Below are 7,877 nucleotides of genomic sequence, written 5' to 3'. Positions count from 1 at the left end.
CACACCATCATGATTATCTTGGTCGTGAAGATATTTTTTGTACAGTTCTTCCATGTATTCTTGCCACCTCTTCTTAATATCTTCTGCTTCTGTTAGGTCCATACCATTTCTGTCCTTTATCGAGCCCACCTTTGCATGAAATGTTCCCTTGGTATCTCTAATTTTCTTGAAGAGATCTCTAGTCTTTCCCGTTCTGTTCTTTTCCTCTATTTCTTTGCATTGATCACTGAAGAAGGCTTTCTTATCTCTTCTTGCTATTCTTTGGAACTCTGCATTCAGATGCTTATATCTTTCCTTTTCTCCTTTGCTTTTCAGTTCTCTTCTTTTCACAGCTATTTGTAAGGCCTCCCCAGACAGCCATTTTGCTTTTTTGCATTTCTTTTCCATGGGGATGGCCTTGATCCCTGTCTCCTGCACAATGTCACGAACCTCATTCCATAGTTCATCAGGCACTCTATCTATCAGATCTAGTCCCTTAAATCTATTTCTCACTTCCCCTGTATAATCATAAGGGATTTGATTTAGGTCATACCTGAATGGTCTAGTGGTTTTCCCTACTTTCTTCAATTTAAGTCTGAATTTGGTAATAAGGAGTTCATGATCTGAGCCACAGTCAGCTCCTGGCCTTGTTTTTGTTGACTGTATAGAGCTTCTGCATCTTTGGCTGCAAAGAATATAATCAATCTGATTTCGGTGTTGACCATCTGGTGATGTCCATGTGTAGAGTCTTCTCTTGTGTTGTTGGAAGAGGGTGTTTGCTATGACCAGTGCATTTTCTTGGAAAAACTCTATTAGTAGAAACAGTGGCTGACTTTATTTTGGGGGGCTCCAAAATCACTGCAGATGGTGATTGTAGCCATGAAATTAAAAGATGCTTACTCCTTGGAAGGAAAGTTATGACCAACCCAGACAGCATATTAAAAAGCAGAGACATTACTCTGCCAACAAAGGTCCATCTAGTCAAGGCTATGGTTTTCCCAATAGTCATGTATGGATGTGAGAGTTGGACTGTGAAGAAAACTGAGCACAGAAGAATTGATGCTTTTGAACTGTGGTGTTGGGGAAGACTCTTGAGAGTCCTTTGGACTGCAAGGAGATCCAACCTCCATCCTAAAGGAGATCAGTCCTGGGTGTTCATTGGAAGGACTGATGTTGAAGCTGAAACTCCAACACTTTAGCACCTGATGCAAAGAACTGACTCCTTGGAAAAGACCCTGATGCTAGGAAAGATTGAGGGCAGGAGGAGAAGGGGACGACAGAGGATGAGATGTCTGGATGGCATCACCGACTCGATGGACATGAGTTTGGGTAAACTCTGGGAGTTGGTGATGGACAGGGAGGCCTGGTGTGCTGCAGTTCATGGGGTCGCAAAGAGTTGGACACGACTGAGTGACTGACTGACTGACTGGTTATTCTGTCCTCCTGTCTCTCTTCACTTCAGTCCACACTGAAGACTTGCCAGAATAATTTTCTTCGAACAATATCCTAAACATGTCACTTTTCAGCTTTCAAAAGACTTCAAAGGCTTCCGATTGCCTACAGCATTAATCAAGTATCCCTTATCTGGCATTCAAATCCCTGCACCCTAGGACTTCTTAGTATAGTAACTCAGATCCCTAGAGAGTTTGGTAAAAATTCAGATTAAGAAGCCTCTTTCTTGCTTGAGGTTCTGATTCTGTGGTTTGAGATGGGATGTAGGCCTATTTGTCATAGAAGCCAGGCCATTCTGATGTAACAGTCCATGAACCTCACGTGACACAGCCTGTCTCAGAGGCACTCTTGTGGCACCAAGACACCTGGCACATCTGCCCAGACACCGCGATCTGCGTCAGTGCCTCCTTTGCTGCAGCACCGGGCTCATAACTGTTGGCTGAGCTGGTGGGGATCCGGCCTATGCAAAAGGCGGTCTATACCCCCAGACAGCATTCTGAAGGCAGCCCCCGGCCACCTCAGAGACACCTTGTTTATCCTTTCTTTATTTATATTATTAATTATTGCTGTTGTTTTGGTGGCATCACATGGCATACAGAATATTAGCTTCCCTGACCAGGGATTGAACCCGTGCCCCCTTCAGTGGACTGCCAGGGAAAGCTCCCTCAGAAGCCTAGTTTAGAAGAGCAAATAGCAGTCTCTTAAACAGGAGGCCTCTTTCATCTTGATACTTGAGACACATTCAGACACGCTTGTTTTTGTTGACCACAACAAAAACAAGTTTTTGCTTGGATTCTATTCCTGAATCTGCCACCTACTATCTATGACAAGGCAAATCTTTAATTTCTCTTATCCTCAATTGTTCTCATCTTTATAATAAGGACAATAAGTTCTTCCCAGAGTTATTGGGTAGATGAATAATAATATATAGAAAGTGCTTAGTGTAATGCTTAAACATCGTAGATAAGTATATATACTTATTTTAGACATAAATATCATAAATAAGTAAACCACAGCCTGGTATTGCTAACAGTCAGAAGCAGGGTTTTCAGAAATCATCTACACAAAATTTTTAATTTTTCAGATGAATAAAAGGAGGCCATGAGAGTGGAAAAGATGCCCAATGTCACACAGCTATTTAGGGCAGGATTGGGACTAGAACCTCTGTCTCTCACCTCTAGAGAGCTCTTCCCATTTTTCCACATCCCTTCTTGTGACACATTCTTCATTCATCCCCTCATTCATTTATTCTCTTACTTAGGGAGTATTTATTGAGTACCCTTGGTGCCAGGCTCTGGAGGAACAGTGGTGGGTTTTGGAGTGGCAGCTGTTGGAGGCTGAAGGCAGGATATGATCAGGTGGAGTGGGAGGTGGAGAGCCCAAGGGGCAGAAAAATTCAGCTGTGCATACACATGGTGACGTTTCCTCAGGGGGAGGCAGAAATTTGGGACAGAGAGAAAGACTCGGAGCTTTACAGGGCCAAGACACGCGGTCAGTGAGAAAGAGTGACCAGGAGGGTCAAAGACGATGGTAGAGTAGGACAGAACGACCTTCAGAGAAAGTGATGAGAAGCGATGGTTGGAATAGGGAAGGCGGAGCAGGACGATGCCGCCTCACCACGTGGGCCTGAAGGGGTGTGGGCTGTGACGGAGCAACAGGCTCCCCTTGAGACGGTCCTGTTTCAGGTAAGGTCAGGAGTTGCAGAAAGTGCTTGGATGAGGTTGAGGTTACCAGGGACTTTGCTGGACGCGAGGGTTCGGGAGGGAGGTGGGGGGAGTCACGTTAGTGGACGGCACTTACACAGAGGTGTGGGAGTGAGTGTGTTTGCCCCTTGCACAGTGGCCAGTGTGGGAAGGAGTGAAGGTTCAGTCCTGCCTGTGCCTCGGGAGGCAGCTGAGCCTAGGGTTTCAGCCACAAAGACACGAGGCCCGGAGAGTTGCTCCCAGGAGTCAGTCAGGGGACTGCAGGTGGCCTCTGTGGCTTGGAAGACAGGCCTCCAGATTCCTGGAGCTGGGCTCTCAGGGCCTGCTTTGCGCTTCCCAAAGCCACCTTTCACACCTTCACGTTATCCTTTACCGCACTGGCTCATACAGGCTCTCTCTCAACTGGGGGAAGTGATGCAAAGTGTTACTAATTCATCAGACTTGTGACACGGGCTGACAGTATGAAGGGGATCTGCTCCCCCAAAGATGGTGGTGCCCTTGAGGGTCGCTTCTCAGCTGCTGTGCCCTGCTGACCCACGAGAGGAGTGCTCCAGCTCCGATCTCCTTCACCAGCATGGGCCTGCGGTAGGGGCTGAGTGCACGTGAGAGAGAGTGAAAGAGTGACGGGGTGGGAGCTTGAGCAGGGGAGATGTGGACAGATGGTCAGACCAGGATTTGGTTGGAAATGTCCCCAGAGAGGTTTTTTCGCTTCTGTAATTCCCTACGTGCATCATAGGAGCAAAAGGATAGAAACTGTCTGTTAAAAGTCTGATATCCTGGAGGCCCCTCCCCCCAAGAATGTGCCCTCCACAGCTTCACCCTCCGGGCCTTCTCCAACAGTGCTAGAAGGTGTGACTGCAAGTGCCGGGACCTCAACAGCGGAGCACAGGCACTTGGGGTCAGCCGCAGATCTGAGGCTGCATTTATCGCCTCTTTCCCAAACCGAGAGGACAGACACATTGTACATACTCCTCATCCTCACTCCCCGAAGCCCAGGACAAACCCCCTTCATCTCCAGACAGAGAACAAGAGAAGCGCTGCCGCAGATGTTGTTTTGGCAAAACCTTAGTGGGCTGGGCCTCCTGTGGCTGGGTGTCTGGGGTAGGCAGGAAGCTGGCATCACAGTTTTGATGGCCAGAAAGCCCCCTGGGAGGGGGCTAACGTGTGGAGAAAGACAGACCCAAGAAATGGGGACACGAGAAGAATCTAAAGAAGAGGTACTGTGGCGGCCAGCTTTGGCTTCAGGGCCCCAGGTGTTTCTCAGCTGAGCGTGGCTGCCAGCCCGGGGAGGCAGAGCACTTCATCCATGTGGTTCACGGAGCGGAGCCTGGTGGGCAGACTGGGAGTCACCTCCCCGAGCCACACTCTGCGTATCTATAAGAGAGTGTGGGCCAGGAGACCCACCTTGCTGCTTCCATAATCTGTGTGAATCCCTAATGTGGGAACATGGGATCCGAGGAATCTGAAGTTATTCTCGGTAGCATTTAGTGTCATCCTCAACTGAGCTTTAATGAGAGCCCATAATGACAAGAGTAATCAGGTCAGGATAATAGCTGGGAAAATAATAATCAACATCCTTTCCCATGTTTCCTTCTGTGCTCAGCTCAAGGCTTCCTTCATGGCTCAGGAAACTCCCCTGAGGTCAGGGGTTGAGTCCCACTGAGTCAGAGAGTCAGGTGGTCCTGGGTATTTTCAGCTGCTTTTCAGCATTAGAGATGTGGTCCCACGGTGAAAGCTCCTGAGGAGAGTGGAGAGAGGGATATTATGAGATATGTCTAATAGGGCTTCGAGAAGGTTGAGCCCCTAAAGTTGGAGAGAATGAATTATGTTCTTAGTGGGGATGGGTAAGCTCCCAGCAAGAGGACAACTCCCTGATGCCCAGGTTTTGAATTCAAAGAAGAATTTAGTTGTTCAGTCATGTCCGACTCTTTGTGACCCTATGGACTGCAGCATGCCAGGCTTCCCTGTCCTTCACTATCTCCTTGAGTTTGCTCAAACTCATGTCCACTGAGTCAATGATGCATCCAACCACCTCATTCTCTGCCCCTCACCTTCTCCTTCTGCCCTCAATCTTTCCCAGCATCAGGGTCTTTCCCAAGCATCCTTATTTAAAAATGCATGTAAGTCCAGGAAGACACCAACCACCCTCTTCTAGCCAGATTCCAGGAGGAGGGAATCTGCCTAAGAATTTGAACAGACAGACGCTTTGGGCCCATCTCACTGAATTTGTAGAGAGGCACAGAAGTGTGGGTAGGGATTAAAAAGAGCTGAATTACCATGCAAAAGAAAACAGGAAGAATTGTAAGGAAAGGGCCTGAAATCCAGCTCATATAGCAAAAACACTCATGGATCAGCAACACATTTCCTAAACTAATTTGACTTAAGAAAAGAGAAGCTCAAAACTAGAGCCAACCTTGCTCCCAGAGGAATCTGGAATATTTTGAGGAGGGGCACTGGATTTGCTATAGGCCTTAGAATGAAGTTCTGAACCAGTCTTAGCTAGCACCTAAGGAGCAGTGGACCTCGGCTGACAAACACCCATTGGGAATATGGCCTTAGGTGTCACACTCAAGTGCCTGGTCTTTAATGAGGACAACCACCTCCAAAAGGAGGGTAACTGCAATTTACACTGTGCAATTTACTTCTCAGCAACTCAGCAGTTTTCCCTGGCAGGGAAGGGGTTCTGTGGGGATCACTGAGCCAGGAAGTGGAGAAAGAGGGCGAGGGGAGTATTGCAGAGATTCATCTTGTCTGACCTCCCATGCTTCAGTGCCACTTATATATGAGTCATAAATCAATCACTTGACCCCAGGATCTGAACACCTTTTCTCCTCCTTGTTTTAAAGTGATCAAAAGGAAGGAAGCTTGGTCCCCATCCTCAAGGGTGGAAGGAGGAAGCTCTTCAGTCTACTTTGAAAGAAATGACTCCTGACCTCAAGAAACGCCAAGCGGGGGACAAGGAGGAGGCATGCATACTGAGGACATACACGCAAAGCTGCCAGCAAACCTAGTCTGAAGTTAATGAAGGGGGTTGGAACGGAGGCAGCAGTAGACACTTGGTGTCCAGTATGAAATAGCTTGCTGGCCCTCGAAGTTCTGAGCTAGCTTTGCAGGTCTTATTAGGATGGGCAGAAGACACTCCAGTACTGCACAAGTGTTCACATGACTGCTCACCCACCGGCTTTTGGCAAGTCTGGTTTCCTTCCCGGGTTTAACTGGAAAGGCCATCTCAAGCATGCTCACCACACTTGCTTACTAGCGGGGGCCCAAAACAGCCCATCGCTGCCACGGCAGCACAGACGGCAGACACCAAGTGATTTTGTTTATAAAGCTTAAGCTTTTCCATAGGGTCAAGGGCATCCCAGAGTGGCTGGGGGAGGCCCCAGAAAGGCAGGTTCTGGAAGACAAGTCAGCATCTGGGCCTCTGTTGATCCCTTCCTTAGAAGGGGCACCTGAATAGGCTCTTCCAGGGTACACTGTCATCCTGCTTATTTAACTTATATGCAGGGTACATCATGAGAAATGCTGGGCGGGATGAAGCACAAACTGGAATCAAGATTGCCGGGAAAAATATCAATAACCTCAGGTATGCAGATGACACCACCCTTATGGCAGAAAGTGAAGAACTAAAGAGCCTCTTGATAAAAGTGAAAGAGGAGAGTGAAAAAGTTGGCTTGAGGCTCAACATTCAGAAAACTAAGATTATCGCATCCGGTCTCTTCACTTCATGGCAAATAGATGGGGAGACAGTGAAAACAGTGACAGACTTTCTTTTCTTGAGCTCCAAAATCACTGCGGATGGTGACTGCAGCCATGAAATTAAAAGAGCCTTGCTCCTTGAAAGAAAAGTTATGACCAACCCAGGCAGCATATTAAAAAGCAGAGACATTAGTTTGCCAACAAAGGCCATCTAGTCAAGGCTGTGGTTTTCCCAGTGGTCATGCATGGATGTGAGAGTTTAACTATAAAGAAAGCTGAGCACAGAAGAATTGATGCTTTTGAACTGTGGTGTTGGCAAAGACGCTTGAGGGTCCTGTGGACTGCAAGGAGATCCAACCAGTCCATCCTAAAGGAAATCAGTCCTGAATATTCATTGGAAGGACTGATGTTGAAGCTGAAACTCCAATTCTTCGGCCACCTGATGCGAAGAGCTGACTCATTGGAAAAGACCCTGATGCTGGGAAAGACTGAGGGCAGGAAAGGGGACGACACAGGATGAGATGGCTGGATGGCATCACCGACTCGATGGACATGAGTTTGAGTAAGCTCCGGGAGTTGGCGATGGACAGGGAGACCTGGCGTGCTGCAGTCCATGGGGTTGCAAAGAGTTGGACACGACTGAGCGACTGCACTGAACTGAGGGTACAAAGTGACCACCATAATTTTGCACAACACTTCACAGTTTCCAAAGCTGTTTTACAAGAACAAGTTGAATGCCCACTTGATGCTCACAACCACTCCATAAGGCAAGAACCTTCTATACTTCAGGGATAAGGAGAATGAGGCTGGCAGCAACTATGAGGTTTAAGGTTACCCAGCAGAGGCTAGGCTGTCCTTCCCACCACACTGCACTGGCCTCTCCTCACAGACTCTGGCTCGGACTTGAGGGCCCCAGAGCGTGATGGGATCATTTGAGTGTGTCTATCAAAGGCCAGCTGTCATCTGCATTTCGGTCCTGCATTGAACGGTTCAGGAGAAACACAAAGACGAGCATTCTGGGAGGAAGTGTCTGGGAAGGCTGCC

This window comes from Budorcas taxicolor, chromosome 16 (genome assembly GCF_023091745.1).
Source record: "Budorcas taxicolor isolate Tak-1 chromosome 16, Takin1.1, whole genome shotgun sequence".
NCBI classification, from domain to species: Eukaryota; Metazoa; Chordata; class Mammalia; order Artiodactyla; family Bovidae; genus Budorcas; species Budorcas taxicolor.
This window is presented reverse-complemented; position numbering follows the sequence as displayed.